This window comes from Aethalodelphis obliquidens, unplaced genomic scaffold (assembly GCF_003676395.1).
Source record: "Aethalodelphis obliquidens isolate GAN/ISIS:26980383/991018 unplaced genomic scaffold, ASM367639v1 scaffold4, whole genome shotgun sequence".
NCBI lineage: Eukaryota > Metazoa > Chordata > Mammalia > Artiodactyla > Delphinidae > Aethalodelphis > Aethalodelphis obliquidens.
This window is the reverse complement of record NW_020837948.1, coordinates 51,489,355-51,505,938: the sequence shown is the minus strand read 5'-3', so window position 1 is coordinate 51,505,938 and position 16,584 is coordinate 51,489,355. Positions and strand designations below refer to the sequence as shown.

General features: G+C 34.0%; 1 protein-coding gene across 5 annotated transcripts in view; it reads left to right on the top strand.

The window, feature by feature from the left end:
- Positions 1 to 16,584, top strand: part of XRCC4 (X-ray repair cross complementing 4) — a 258,151-nt gene that overhangs the window by 121,881 nt on the left and 119,686 nt on the right. The gene's annotated exons all lie outside the window — the stretch shown is intronic.

The following is a 16,584-nucleotide window of genomic DNA, read 5'->3' as shown; positions in this document are numbered from 1 at the left end:
GATGTGATTTAAGTTTTAACAGGATTAATCTGTTGTGTTGAGAATATAGGATGATAAGTGCAGAAGATAGACAGAAAGCTAGTTCAACAGTGATTGAAGGATGAGAGGGCCTTAGACGAGAGTGAAAGTAGTGAAGGTGGTAAACAAAGGGCAGATTCTAGAAATGTTTAGAGGCAGCAGGATTTGCTGATGAAGTGGGTATGGGTCATCAGAGAAAGACAGCAGTGATGGTAAGCTTTTTGGAATGAACTACTGAAAGATGCAGTTGACCTAGCAAGGTGGGGGAGACTGCGAGGGGAAGGGCTGGAACTCAGTTTTGGAAACATTAATTCTGAGATATTGAGTAGAGAGATGGATATACAAATTGGGACTTTGGGGGAGGGCTCCTGCTGACAAATAAGATGGTATTTAGAGCTGGCTGAGATCTCAAGGGAGTTTGAGAAGACCGAAAAGAGCAGTGGTCCAGGGACTCAGCCCTGATGCACTTGAGTGCACAGAGGTCAGGAAGATGAGGAGACCAACGCAGAAGACTGAGGGAGCAGCAAATATTGTAGGTGTGGTATCCTGAAAGCCAAGTCGACAAAGTGTTTCAAGGAGGAGACTGTGATCAGCTGAGTTGAATGCTGCACATTGGTCAAGGAAGATGAGGATGAGCACTGACTGCTGTATTTAGCAATATAAATGTTATTGGGGCTCTTAATAAAACATTTTCAGTGGAATGGTGGGGAATAGAATAGGAGCCTCAAAAAGAATGAGAAGAGAGAATTGGAGAAGAGATAGCAAATATAAGCAATGCTTTTAACAAGTTTTACTGTAAAAAAAAAAAAAAAAGGAAAGACCCAGGTCAAGAGCTCGATGGGGAAGTGAGGTCAAGAGGGTTTTTTTTTTCTCTTAGATGAGAGAAATACTGCCATGTTTGCATACTGATGGGAGTACGTAAGGAGAGAGAGAAAAAAATGTCCAGGCAGTAGACAGAGGTAAGAATTGCTAGAATACTGTCTCTAAGTAGATAAGATGGGATCAGATGCACAAACGGCAGGATTCATTTAGCTAGGAGCATGGGCACTTCCCCTAATGACAGGAAAGAAGGTAGAATAAATGAACAAAGACACAGGAAAGTGTCTAATTACATTCATGGAAACGTTCTGTTGTTGATTAAATTAGTTGATTGATTAATCTGATTCTAATTAGATTTGAATTGGGTCAGTCATACACAGACTCTCATTTTGCACGTGAGAGTAAAATTTCATTTGGAGGCTATGCTTGGTTTACATTTGTGGCCCATTTAAAATGAAATCCTTTTTTAAAATAATCAGATGTAATTGAAAGCTCACAAAGAAAGAGAATCTGTACTCTTTCCAATTTGAACATTCTGAATTTTTATTAAACACAATGGCCTTTGATTTTGTTCCCTATTCAGAGTATCTCACGAAACTTTGATGTAGATGAAAATTATTTTTGAAGAGGAAGTATACGGTTAAACATGGGTATATGAGAATGGGGTCCTTTATGTGTTGTCTCTTTTAAGCAAAGCTTTACGTTATAATTGTACTCTTAAATTTGGCAAAATTTCTCTTCAAAAATGTTTAAGTCATTGCGTATTTTTTCTATATTTTACATGGAATTTTTTCTTTAACTCATATCTAGTTCACAACATATTTGACCATAGGTCTCTGATTCTAATTTTTTTTTTTTTTTTTTTGCATTTAACTTGCTTTTGGCAAGTTTTCTATGTCAAGAATTAAGAGCATTTTTATTAGAAGTTTTAACTATTCTTTTCTCTCTGCTTCAGCAAGAAGTGTTCATGAAACTGGTTTGCTAAAGGAAAAAAAAGTGAATCTTAGATCTAAAATGCTTAATTTTGCATTAAGCACTAGATTCCATAGATCTGAGGAAAAATATATGTTAAACAACAAAATCAGCCTCATAATTTACCAGATTCTATAATCTATTCTTTTATGGTGACAAAATATATTCTTAGTCCATGAGAATTTTTTTTTTTTAATCACAGTTTAGTCTTTTGATATTTTATATATTACTACTATGTGTTTGGGGTACAGCAGTGAGAATTTCTTCCTTATTCTGCTGTCTTGACAATAACTTCTTAGAGTACAAGTAAATACATGAATTTATTTTAGATACTGCGGGTTCATGTGTGCTTTCTGTACAATAAAAACTAGAGGAAAACAAATCGATGGGATTTAATACATTTATCTTTCAGAAAGCCATTTCTTTAAATGGCTAGATCTGTAACTTGATAGTAATTTTTATTATATAAATATATTTTCATCATTAATTATTAAAATCACCAGATTTCCTCATGAGTTGTTTACATTATTACCTCATTCCTGCATGATGAAGAGGTTTAGTGAGCCCAGAATCATTTAGTGGTTCCACAATATTCATTCAAGTAAAAGATTAGAATGAATATTGTGGAACCACTAAACAATTTTTATGCATATACCCAGAAGTAGGGAAGGGATATTGTAGTTTGTAGGACACTGATAGGTGACATTTTTATGAATAAGCAATCTGTTTTATTACTTTTTTCCTCCAAAGTTTTTAAATTTCCCTCATTGTTAGGATTGTTGAGGAAATAACTAATGACAAGTAGTTCAATCCAATAAGTGACATCATGTTCATATGTACTACACCATATTCAAAGGTTTAAGAAAAACCTTTAAAGTATTCACTAACAGTTTATTAGCTAAAAGTAGATCTCTGAAGTATTCTAAAACTTGAACATCACAGTCGATACCACCCCACGACTACATTTTATGTTTTTCTCTAGTAAGATTTGCTTTCTCTATGTCTTAATTTCCAGAATTTCTAGAGAGGTAGCACTTGTTTTACAGACTTTATTTCCTAAACTGTGACTGAATACTAAAGCCCTAGAGTTCATAGATATTCACTTTGTTTCAGATTAAGATTATGATAGATAAACTAGTTGCTGTGTTCCCTATTTATAGCTCAATTCCTGGATTACAAAGGAGGATGGGTCACTTATTCTCATCTAGTTGGTATTAACTCCTTGTGGCTTTAAGGATTTCCTGGTTAGTCTGGACTCCTCCTACCTCCAAAGTTGTTTTTGTTTTTTAATTCAATGGAAACGTATTGGGTTATTATAGATATTATTAAACAACCTTCTCTACAGGAAATCCTCTGTTTCTTTAGTTACAATTCAAGGTAATACCTGAGGTCCATCGCTGTGGAGAAACTTCAAGTTGAGCTAGGTCCACTGAATAACAGAACCTCACCAAAATATACAGAGATATAAGTGTAATTGGTATAGCATTTTAGTGACAAAAGGCCACTAAGCAGCAGTGCATGCAAGTGGCCTTTCATTTGCCCCCCAACAATAGCTGATCTAACCTAAGAAATAACTTAGGATTATGCAGATTTTTATATTGTTTCATAACCATTTTGATACTGCAATAAAAGTAGAATTATGTGAAAACAATTTTTAAATTTATATGAATGTTCTAAGAATTTTGGCAATTATTACAAAGCACTTCTTAGTCTTAACAGAATTCAAAATGCATGTGAATATTTAGGGAAAAATTGGGTTTATTTTATAGAAATAGGATCTTTATGTGAAGCATTTTGAAAAGATATGGTTAATTGGCTCCTACTTAGCCACCACAAGAGGACTTATTTTAACGTGTCATTAATTATTTTTAATATTATTTAAAATTATTTTAATGAATAACCAGTATTTTAAAATTATAGTTATTTCTATTAGAAGTTGACAGATTTATAACATTTAGAGAACAATTAAATCAGCCTTACCAAAAGTTCAAATAAGAAATATACTTATTCTAGAATGTTTTAGCCTTCTTAGCTTCATATTAAAGGTGCACAACCACTAAAAACTGATAAAATAAGCTTTCTTACCACTTTTCTGCATAATTATTAGCCCGAGACTTAGCACATTAGTTTAATTAGTCCTCCTTCTTAACCAACAGGAAGGTCCCTGTATAACTGCTATCAGTAATTCAGGCTTCTCTTAGTTGGTAGGCTTCCTGAAAGGAAGGGTAATTATAGAATAGCCTTTTTGAATATAAATGAATGGCCATGTCAAACAGTTGATGAATACTGATATAGTAGCTTTTAAAAATAGAACAGAATCCAAAATTTCAAAGTATCAAAGAGCTCGTTGCTTTGAACACTGAATGTCTACTCACAGAGGGGATAACAGCATGTCCTGCCAAAGAGATTACTCAGAATTCAGCTTTGGAATCACAGACTATGCCCTTAATATTATCCAGCTTGTTTATCATAGGCACATTTGTTTACAAATTCTAAGTAAAAGCTTGATTTAGTAGAACCTATCACAAAACTGGAAAAGCAATTTGAGTGTATTTCCCCGCGATCATGGGCTCTTATACATAAGCAACGTTGCAGAGAAATGATGGCATATATTTGAGAAATCTAGATCTAATATAGTTCTAGATCTTCTAGTACAAGCCCATCATTTTTCAGATGAGGAAACAGAGGCCTAGAAATGTTAAGTACATTACTGTTGGCCACACAGGAGAAAAGAATGAGAAAGTATTTGCCTTCTGTAACAATAGATTGCCCACATTTGCACATTTCTTTTTGAGGTATTGTAAAAACCCTTGGGACTTTGCTAGCACTAAAGAGACTGCCACTGATGCAATAGAATAATGGGAACATTTTTTTCTTCTAAAGAGAAGAAAGATCCTATTTATACATAAATTTTCCATAGAGGTAGTCAATATCATTAGATTAAACAAGCTAGGCTTTATGATGTAAAGCTTGTGGAGAAAATTCCAGAATGTACATATTTCTATTGAGGTCATCCCTCTGTATATTTTTTTAAATTAAGATATAATTGACATATAACATTGTATAAGGTGTACAATGTGTTGATTTGGTACATTTATAATTGCAACGTGATTACCACCGAAGAGTTAGCTAACACCTCTATCACATCACATATTTATCATTTCTTTTTTGTGGTGAGAACACTTAAGATCTAGTCTCTTAGCAACTTTGAAGTTTATAATACAGTATTATTGACTGTAATCACTCTGCTGTGCATTAGATCTGCAGGATTTATTGATCTACTAGTTGCAAGTTTGTACTCTTAAACAACTCCCCAATTTCCCTACCCCCAGCCCCCAGTAACCATCATTCCACTCTGTTTTTATGAGTTCGGCTTTTTTAGATTCCACATATAAGTGAGATCATACAGTATTTGTCTTTCTCTGTCTGACTTACCTCACTCCCTGTGTATATTAATTGCTTTAGTTTTTGACTTAGTATTTTATTTACCCGAGAACTCTCAAATGTACCAAAGGTACTTAGCAAATTTGTGATAACTTCTCTATACCCCACTATTAAAATATAACTTTGATATAACCTCCTAGGCAACTATTTCTATATTTTTTTATGTTCTTGGAGAGACAAAAATAAATACTGTTAAGAATATTTGTCTCTGGCTATGGGTGATGAGAAGGTTGGCAGAATCTCTCCTCCGAAAGTAATTATGTATCTAAAATTGTCAAAAAAGAAATAAACATATACTTCATTGCTCTGGAAATGAGCAAAAAGCAAACAGCAATATTAGAAGTATTTATGCTTAAAAAAATTGCTGAAATTTAGGTAAGAATTGGGAGTCTGTGGAGTTCTTGCCCCAGCTACTATCATTGCTGTTCCCCCATCCTCTGTTTCCTGAACTTGATAGGTATGGAGTTCTGTCAGGACCTGGGAGGCCATGAGGACTGGAAACTGTTATGCCTGGACCAAATCGGTCTCACTTAATTATCAGTGGAAGGTGATACCCACATCCAACAGTGTTGTTGGTGGCAGTAATGATCTTGCCAACAGTGGCTAACTGGGTTGGGCCAGTGAATCTAAATAACGTGAGGTTAGCCTGCTCTGTGGCTACATTTATACCATCTTTCTCCAAGTATGTATGACTAGGATTTTACAGAGTATGGCAACTTGACCTAAGTAGTCATCTACATGATGTGTGAATGGGTGATACATATGTGAGAAAAAACTATGTGGTCACTTATTTAACTTAAACAATTTTTTTCTTTCCTGCATAATCTCTCCTAGTCTTTAATATGTTAGTGTGCATAACAATGAAGGATAGAATGTATTGTGAAACAGATCGCAAAATTATAAAACCTTAGGAACTTTTAAAATGGGCTTTATTATTCTATGGAACCCAAGTGAGAAACCCTGCTTTATATGGTTTTGACTCGTATATGAATTAGGTGAGAAAAAAGGAAGTATCTAAAGAAAATAAATATTTTCCCATATTTCTGTATGTCCCAATTTTAAGAGGACATGTACTAAACATGAGCAGAAGATCATGTAAATAAGGTTATAGTCTCAAAGTGTAGCATAACCCATGAGAATCATATTAAACCTTAGAACATGCAGTGACTTGCAGGAATTCTGAGAATAGTTTAAAAATGTTATTTTACCATTCTTGTGATAAGAAGCCTGATCTGAGAATGAACTTAGGACAAATGTTGGTTGATATAATTAATGTTAATAAGTGACAGAAACACTACATAAATGCTTTTTAATTTGTTCAATCCAAAGTGAGTTCTTAACCTCTGGTTCTTTTTCTTGTTTGTTTTTGTTTTGTTTTTATAAATTTATTTATTTTTGGCTGTGTTGGGTCTTTGTTGCTGTGCGCGGGCTTTCTCTAGTTGCGGTGAGCGGGGGCTACTTTTCGTTGCAGTGCATGGGCTTGTCATTGTCGTGGCTTCTCTTGTTGTGGAGCACAGGCTCTAGGCACGTAGGCTTCAGTAGTTGTGGCACGTGGGCTCAGTAGTTGTGGCTCGCAGGCTCTAGAGCTCAGGCTCAGTAGTTGTGGCGCACGGGCTTAGTTGCTCCGCAGCATGTGGGATCTTCCCGGGCCAGGGCTCGAACCCATGTCCCCTGCATTGGCAGGCGGATTCTTAACCAGGGCTCCACCAGGGAAGCCCAACCTCTGGTTCTTAAAGAATGTTTAGTGGGGAGATCTTTGAGCCGTTTGGAATTATATGTAAAATTATATGTATGTATGCATGTATTAGTTTGCTAAGGCTACTGTAACAAAGTACCACAAACTAGGTAGCTTATACAATAGAAATAAATTGTCTTAAAGTTCTGGAGACTAGCAGTCTGAAATCAAGATGTCAACAGGGTTGGTTCCTTCTGAGGGCCATGAGGGAGAAGAATCTATTCCAAAATTCTCTCCTTGGCTTGTCAATGGCCATCTTCTCCCTGTGTCTCTTCACATCATCTTCCCTCTATGTATACCTGTGTCCAAATTTCTTCTTTTAATAAGAACACCAATCATATTGGATTAGGGCCCAAACAGTTGAGCTCATGACTTTATTACCTCTAAATACTCTTATCTCCAAGTGAGGTCACATTCTTAGGTACTGGGGATTAGGACTCTAAAATATCTTTCTTGGGGGGGGGGATACAATTCAACTCATAACAATGGAAATGTACGTTTTTCTGGAGCAAGGACCCAAACTTTTTATCTTTTCAATGGGGACCATGTTCCAAAAAAGATTCAGAACCATTGACCTAGGAGAACGGAGTTTAAACCAGAAAAGATGGAATAAGACTCATTAAAAGGAAACTTAAGCTTAGAATAAATGAGAAATTGAGATGAAAAGAAGAGAAAATAGCAGTGTTCAGACAGAAGCTAAGTCATCATCTATTAATACATTGGACTGGAGGTTTGTCTAGAGCTGCGTTGTTCAATAAAATAGCCATCAGTCACATGAAGCTTTCGAACAATGGAAATGTGGCTAGTCCAAATTGAAATGTTCTGTAAGGATAAACCACACACTGGATTTCAAAAATTTAGTATGAAAAAAGAATGTAACATGTCTAATAAATTTTGATATTATATATTAAAATAATATTTTAGATATATTTAGTTAAATATAATATTACTTTTAACTTCATCTGTTTCTTTTTTACTTTTTAAAATAAGGCTAATAAGAAATTTAAAATTCTCTATGTGACTCACATTGTATCTCTATTTTACACACGTAAGATCTATTTGATCTTAATGTTTAGAAACCTTCCATCTCAGGCTGATTCTGTGGCTCTAGAACAGATTTAGAATATTGTGAAAAAGAAGTCAGATTTTACTACCAAGTTTTTATGAAGCTCTTAATGTAAGTCATGAGACCTTTGGGTGGGTGTAGATGATTGTGGGTGTAATTGAGTATTGTAACACCTAATAAACGCAAAAGGTGTTACACTGTTTTTTGGATTCATTGTAGTAAAACAGATTTCAGAAATCTGTTTTATTACATTTATCAATTTGACCGAGAAAAATGAAGCTAAACATTTTCACTGGCGCTGTAAAACTGCAAACCCCTGTTAAGACAAATGGGTGTAATGCATCAGCAATCTCTAAATCAGCTGAATGTCTATACTGTAATATGTAGGATTCTCGTCTCTCTGTGACTGTGACAGGGATCTCTACCACAGACAGCACATCTGGTTCCTTTAGCCATTTCATCAATATCACCTATAAGCCATATTTAAGATCAAAAGGATAGAGAAGGTTACCAGTGATGAGGTTCTGGAATGTTGCCAGCCCACCAGCATTGACAATGATATTTGCTGCGACTTAACTCTGAGGGCCTGGGGATGTGTGAAGGATGGATATCAGCAGGCTTGCTAAGCAGAGTCTGAATGCATGATGCAGTGAAAGAGAACAGTTACAAGTAGGGTAGGCAAAAGAAATACTCAAACTGAGACCCTAAGTGCCAAATTCAAGCCTTGTAAAGCTCAAGAATGCTGAGAAATAGTAGCTGCAAATATATACCTATTGGCACTTACGATTTTGTGGGGAGAGGGGAAGGGTTATAACTTGGGGGATGACAGAACAAAAAAAACTTAGGGTACTTTCAAGCACAATGACTAGCTATATTAACAACCATATTTTTAAAAAAATTTAAATGCATAACTTGGACTAAGTCAGAGGTTGTAAACTGTTGATCCTTGTTACAATCTAGGTCTCATACTTTGTTTTTCCTCGGTGATGTCAGTGTTTCAAATAATAAATTTGAATGCATTTAAACAGGGCATAGGTTTCCTGTTTTCTGTAGTCCTCAACACTTCTCTTAGATCTGGCTTAGTTCATTCATTGATATCACTTGCATGATTTCTGGAAGTATTTGAGTGTGTGACCCCTGGAAGTTGGTGGTTATACTGACAATGAAGACTATCACAATAGTTCTTCTATCTATCATAACTATCATATCATTACTACTACTACTACTATCACCACTACCACCACCACTACCATTACTACATCTACTTCTATTACTATTACTGTTCTGTTATGGCTCCACTACCATTATTACTGGTAGCGTCATCACCACCACCACAACGACTACAGACTCATAGTTATTTTACTCATAGCCCTTATAAATGGGTGCCAGAGTCTATTCTAGGTTTCTTAGATGCATTGTTTCATTTACATCTAATAACAATCCTACAGAGTGTGTACTGTGATTATGACCATTTCATAGCTGAGAGAACTGAGGCACAGAAAGATTAGAGAACTTGCCCAGTGTAACAAGCCTAATAAGTTATGGAGCTGAGGTTCTAACACAGGCATCTAACCACAGAGCTCATCTCTGAGAACGCTTCCCGTGCTAAAATTCTTCATGTTCAGTAAATAGAACACTAATTAAAATCTTAGAGTTCTGTGAGTATGATTTCATATTTTAAATTCAAGTATATTTGATGCCTTCATTTTTATAAAATAATTTAAGGCTCCTAAAAATGGAAGCATGGAATATTTGGCCTCCTTCTTACTTAATAGAGTGGGCACACATTCTACTAGAAAAGCTATAGCTTGGTGACATTAATGCACCATTAAGATGAATGGGAATGTTCATGTCTCTGTTGGAAGTTGTGTTATGATTTGATGGCAAAGCAAATAAGGCAGGAGAATGGTGATTTATACTCAGTCCTTGTTTAAAAGCCTTGGGTAAAGAGGTGCTAAATAAATATTAAGTAACACTATCAAATGTCCATATGGACATTAAAAAAAACATAGATTTATAGTTTTAAGTATAAACTTATTCTATATGCTGTTTATATATTATTTGGTGGATAGAAATTTTAGAATTGTTTTATCTCTCTGATGAATTGACTTTTTCTTATCATTATGAAATATCTCTCCTTATGTCTAGTAATGTTTCTTTCCTTAAAGTTGTCTTTGTCTGATAATAGTATAGCTATAACTTTCTTTTCCTTGCTGTTTACAATGGTTTATCTTTTTCATGTTTTTCCATTTTTTTCAACCTTTCATATATTTAAAATCTGTCATTTGTTAGCAATATATAGTTGTTTTTTAAATCTACCCAGATAATCTTTGTCTTTTAAATTGGTTTGTTTACTCCCTTTATAGTTCAAGTAGTTACTTATATATTTAGATTTAGATCTACTAAGACACTATTTGTTTATTTTTATTATTTAACCTTCCCCCCTTGTTAATTGTGCATTAACTTGTTAATTATGCATTCTTGTATTTTTTTTTTTTTGTATCTTTGTCTTAGTGGTTACTCTAGAGGTGGCAACATACATCTCTGACCTATTACATTCTAGTGTAAATTTAACTTTCATACTTCCTAGATAATGCTAGGACTTAGGGCACTTTGACCACTTAGCCGCATCACTATTTTGCATTATTGTAACATGTATTTGAATTTGTCATATATTCTAGACCTCATGAAGTATTATTGTAGCTTTGAAAAGTTAATATTCATTTATGTTTATCCATATCTTTACCTTTTACTTTGTTCTTTATTCTTTTCTATGCTTTCTGTTTTCATTCCAGATTATTTTTCTTCAACTTAGAGAATTGCCTTTAATATTTCTTTTAGTGTACTTCAGATTTTGACAAATTCTCTTGGTTGTGGTTTTTGTGAAAGCCTTCAGTTTTTTAAGGAATTTTTGCTGTTATGGATTTCTAGGTTGACAGTTGATTTTCCTTCAGCACTTTGAAGATGCCGCTCCATTGTCTTCTGGCTTCTTTTGCTCCTTGTAAACGAGTCAGCTCTTAGTTATATTGATGCTCCTATGAAGTTAACATCTTTTTTTTTATTCTTGCTGATTTTATCCTATGGCTCTGGTGTTTAGCAAGTTTTCTCCGATGTACCTAAGTGTGTGGTCTTCTTTTTATTTTTCCTGCTTGAGGTCGTAGAGCTTCTTGAATTGGCAGCTTGGCATCTTTTGTCAGTTTTAGAAAATTATTGGCTGGTAATTTTTCAGATATTGACCCTATCCTGTTCTTTCCCTTCTCCCTTTCTGAGAATACGATTACACTGATATTAGAGTTTTCCACATGTTAGAGTTTTCACCATGTTTCACACGTTTCTTATGTTCTTTTCCATAATTTCAATCCTTTCAGATTTCTGTGCTCCAGCCTAAATATTTTCAACTGATCCACTTTTGTTTATTAATATTTCCAATATTTGTTAATTTCTTCTTTACTTATCTCCCTTTTATATCAGGAGTCAATTAGGGAGGTATTTTAATCTACTATGAAGATATGTTTCTCTCCATTAGGTTGTTAGCTGTTCAAAGGTGGTGGTCCCTCATGGCGCCTAGTTCATTCAGTGTCTTGCAACTAAAACAAATGTAGTAATTTTTAAAAAATAATTTGTTTAGTAAATTCAATTATGTGTGTGCCCCATATTGTTTTACTGAGGAAAGATGTATGCAATGTACTTTGAAAGTGTTTTTTTTCCGTTGATGATATAAAAGTGCCGAAACTAGTAGTAAGCATGTTGTTGTCATATACTAAATGGGTTTGTAGTAAACTGTTCATATAATTAAGAAGTAATTGTCTTAAATTATCTATATGGTTTTCTCTGGTTAATACTGTGCTCTGTGACATGCATTTTCAAGATTGTTGTCTAACAATCTAACAGATATTAGCTTGTTTTCCAGTTGGGATGATTTCAGCTGCAAGTATTACAAAGACTCAGTTTTAGGTAGCAACAAGGAGTTTATTATCTCAATAGCAAGTTTGAACATAAAGAATTTCCATGGTTGGATAATTCAGTATGTCCACACTGTCATCAAGAACTCAAGTTCTTTTTATCTTTCTACTCTATTCTCTTCAGGCTTTTTCTTTCATGTGGTAAAATACAAGACGGCTGTCATTGCTTCAGCATATCTATCATATGTTTATGTACATTTCTTCTCAGGGCTTCTTAAAGAATTGCCACAAACCCTTTTCTGAAACCATCACTTGTAGGGAGAATGACATACCTTCAATGATTGGCTTAACTAGTCAAGCCTTCATCCCTAAGGCTCCCCTGTGGAAGGTGAACAAAAAGTGTATCTGTAATCAGATAAGAAGGGATGGTGGAATGGCTGTTGGCTAGACGTGGAAAAAAGCAAAACTAAGAGTCATCCCTGAAAAAGTTATATTTTCCATGCCACTGTCAGGAATCCTTCATGCTTGGTGAAGTGGATTGGTCAAGGGATTTCCTAGGAAAGAAACTGGGTATCTATATTTTACAACTCTGCGCTTTATTTATTAAAAAGTTCTTTATTTAATCTCAGTTCTGTGATCATTGAAATAATGTATAACAATTTTTGCAATGAAGTATGTCTGTTGTTCATAATTTTGAATGTATGTGGTAGACCAAACGTTGGTTTCATGTTGAATCTCATTGTGATACTACTTTTAGATATGTCATCTTGATTATAAATAACTCGAGAGCAAAAACCAGGGACTTTTCTGCTTCCAAAGTTTCTTTCTGAAGTAGGACTTGAATAAAGGTTTTAAAGAGGTAAAACTAATCTCTAGTCTAAGCCAACACTTGAAAAGCAATTATTGATAATATTTTCAAGAATAACTATAATAAAATCACCAGTGCTCAGTTGCTAAAAAGTTGAGTCCACATCTAGGGTTTTAGATGCTGGCCAATAATTAATGAGCATCCATTCATAATAGATGTCTACATTTCACTATTTTAAAAAACACTATTTTGAAAGATTTTCATTGTTGTTTTATTTTTCATTTATAGCATGTAAACTTTGGTGGTTAACTTCCTTCATTAAAAAAAAGAAAAAAATGTTCAGAACTGAAGTGCCCTAGATGCTGGTTTTTCAGGTCATCAGTTTTGGCTACATTCTTTTCCATGAGGCCCTTTATGATATTCTGCTTTTTCCTTTACCTTAAACATTTACAGTCTCTTTTTTTGATTAAGATATATTTAGGCACAATACACCTTACCATCCCTATATTAGCAATATGGGATTTATGTGTGTCAATAATAGCCAAATACTGGCAATCCTGTGTGTTTCAACCAAATATTACAGCTCCCTTGGTGCAGAAAAACAGAGACCAGCTTGATTTGCAGAGGATTTGTCAAGTGCAAATTAGCACCTTAACTGAATCCCAGCAAAAGATAATTAAAATCAACAGAAACAACTCCAGAATTTAAACACTATTGTTCATCCTTTCCATGTCTCTTGATGTAATGCTCCACTCTATCATTGGAGGTGGGCTTTATGGCATTGGGAGGGAACTAGGAATGGTGTTGCAATGTAAATGGGAATTTTTAAAAAATTTGGTGTGTGAGCTGGCCTTGATATGAGGCTTTGACATATACCATGATACTCTTAGGCATTATGATGGCAAATATTGTGATGACTACAAGATGCATTAACTAACATAATACAAGTCAGGCTGAACTCTTTCTTCAATATATCACTTTGGTGACTCCAAGGTTATTAAAACTGCTGAGGCCAGTAGTGTTAACAATTGGTGATAGGATTTCAGGGATAATTCTATTATTGTTGACCCAAAAGGCCAGTGACGGATTCTGAAGAATGCCTTCCTTTGAATACATTTGTAATGGTTTTTATTTGGAAGAAATGGTGCAATTGAGTACTAACAGGCAGATGAATTTGAACTAGAGAAATATCTTCTGACAAATGATCTTCATTCCCTTAAAACTATTCTAGCAAGAAATATTAACATATTTTTTGCTAAAAATGAGTTTTGTGACCAAATAAGTTTGGAAAACACTGAGTTAATAAAAATTAAACATGTTTCTTCTAAATTGTTCAGTCTTTAATATGGTAATTAGTATGCACTTTTTAATACAGCATGCACTATTTTCCACATTTTACCATTTGAATGATTAGAAAGTTAATTTATTTCCAACAGAACGTGAGATTATTGAAAATTAAATAAAGTGCATAACAATATTTGATATACTTTTTAATTTGCCTTCCTATACTGGGATTAATTTCATTGATACTAGATTAAGTTTTTAATGTGTTTACTGAAATAGAGGATCTGTACATTTATCTTTATTTACTTTTATTGGTTTTCTTTTTCATAGATATATTTGTAGCATACTTGATTTGGAAGTGCAAAATTATGAAGTTAGGTAATATTACTTTTTAAAATAAAAATTTTAATAGTATCAATTTTTGAGAGATTAAAAAATGTCAAATAGGTTTAGTTTACCTGACAAAACACTTGGCACTTTCCTTAATAAAAAAGACTAATTTCAAAGGCTAATTAATGTGACTTTCTTCTTGAAAACTCTGAAGGCTTCTTTTCATGACTTTTCAACTGCAGATCAAGACATCACAGGAGATCTTTCTCTGCTATATTATGGTATAGCTTTCCAAAGCGAAATAAAATTAGACTTTGCTACCATTAGAGTCAGAATTCACGTGAACAATATCTTTAAAACATGGTGTGCAAAGTATTTTATACTTGCTGTAATTTCCCTTACAAAGGAGATCAGCAATAATGAGTCATTTCTTTAAAAAATTTAATTGCTTTTTAAGTAACAGCCTTTCTTTTACATTTTATTTTAAACTCAAAGATAAACAAAACAAAAAAATAGCATCTGATAGTTAAATGGAGAACCTCCCATAGTCATGCTGTCAGTTGGAAAGCCTTTATTTTCAAGCCAGTTTCTTATAGCTCAAGTTACAAATAGTGTGATTGGCAGCTCAGTCACTTGGTAACTCAGAATAAGAAGTGTGTCGCTTTAAAAACATAAGATGAAGGTGCTGCCACTTTATTAGCATCTTTGTGTTGCTTCATTCACTTCATGCTTATTTAGGACCAGAGAATTAAAAACCAAAAATTAAATACTTTAAGAACTAATCTGTGTGGCTCACTTAGAAGGAAATTTTGACATTTGAATTCTGAAAATTCACCCTCGTGTAAGAATTCCTTTTTGCCTAAGGTTGCTTGTGTATTGTTCTGTCTGCTTATTTAAATATCACATAAGTGGTAACAACCCACATGTTTTAGATGGTACCTCATTTTAGTGCTACTTCTTTATTTGATTGTCAGCATCATGTAAATAAAATACATGTTCATAAGGAGAAGCATAGCCTATTTTAATGGAAAAGATTTAGACAGTGAGCTGAGAGCTCATGTCTAATCTTCCCTTTATTATTGTGGATAAGGATACATGTCCCTTACTTCTGTATCAGGCAGGGATTCTGGAAGCCGTGTATCAATAATATATATGAAAGTGTTTGCACTCTCTAGAGCACATGGACTAGTATTATTCTTGTCAATGTTACTCTTTCATTTAGGAGATAGCGTTTTTCTTTGTTTCCCATACTCTTTGTTCTGTGTTCTAAGAGGTAGATGAGTTAATTTTCTGTTATTCCTGCATCACCTAACACAGAGCCTTGCTCAAAATAGAATTTTTAAATTTGTTTATAAAGTGGTGAATGCATCCTTTACAGTATAATTGAATATATTTGACATGAACACAATAAATGCAGTTTACATTGGATTATTATTTTTAATTCATTTTACCTGTCATGTTGTTTAAATGTCATTAGTAAAATTTCACAAATTTGGTCTTTTATTGTTGTTACCTGGCATAACATCAGGACTGCCTCAGAGTTTATTTTAGCATCGTAATATTGCTAAACAAATACCAGCAGTTATGACTTTTATTTGGCGCAATTTCCTACCTATTTCAGAAGGATAAAGTATGGTTTATTCAGTTGTTTTTCTCTACGCTTCATAACACTTATTTAAACATTGTGTTATATCAAATTAGCTAAAAGACTCCATTCATTTTCTGTTCTTTGGCTGGTGTGCCACTTACTCACAGATTCATTGACTATGATTAATTATAAACTGCCTGTGAGACCCACTTACATGGATTCGTCATTTGTTAGAGTTTAAATGAGTCACAATTCCCTCTGCTATTGGATTTTACAACGTGTTATAAGGTGTTTTTAATGACTTTCCCTGCAAAATACACTTCTTTCATCTGCAGGTCAGCTTGGTTTAAATCTCTATTTTGTTGGACATCACCCCAAAGAAAACTTTTATTCTTCATTATTCTTTTCTTTCCATGAAATATGTTCTTTCCTAAAATGTTTTAAAAGCCAAAGTGCAAACTAATTATGCTTCCATAAAATATTTTCACATAAAAGTTGCAATATTCTACATCAGGCTTTTACATTTTCTGCATTCCTGATCAATTTTAAAATGTTCAGCAATGCCACCAATTTAATCAGTGGTCTACTTGCCTGAACATGAGCTCCTAAAGAAAAGGG